This window comes from Penaeus monodon, chromosome 32 (genome assembly GCF_015228065.2).
Source record: "Penaeus monodon isolate SGIC_2016 chromosome 32, NSTDA_Pmon_1, whole genome shotgun sequence".
Lineage (NCBI taxonomy): Eukaryota > Metazoa > Arthropoda > Malacostraca > Decapoda > Penaeidae > Penaeus > Penaeus monodon.
Window position 1 is genome coordinate 34,825,229 of NC_051417.1, and position 300 is coordinate 34,825,528.

General features: G+C 23.0%; 1 protein-coding gene across 1 annotated transcript in view; it reads left to right on the forward strand.

The window, feature by feature from the left end:
- LOC119593648 (A disintegrin and metalloproteinase with thrombospondin motifs adt-1-like) overlaps nucleotides 1-300 on the forward strand; it is an 88,803-nt gene that overhangs the window by 39,042 nt on the left and 49,461 nt on the right. The gene's annotated exons all lie outside the window — the stretch shown is intronic.

Sequence of the window (300 nt, forward strand, 5' to 3'; positions counted from 1 at the left end):
CTCTCTCTCTTCTAATGTGATATTTGTTAGTGTTATTAGTTGTAGTATTAGGATGAGTATTAGTATTAGTTAATGTTATTAATATTAGTGTTAGTGGTATTAGATTTAGTTGTATTGGTATTACTATATTGATATTAGTGTTAGTATTAGTATTAATGTTAAAAGGATTAGTATTTTGGTATTAGTATTTGTAGTATTAGTATTACTATTATCATTTCCTACTCTTTTTATTTCTGTTGGTCTCTATTTTTATTACCATTATTAGCATTACTATCATTGTCATGATAGTAATTTTTTTTA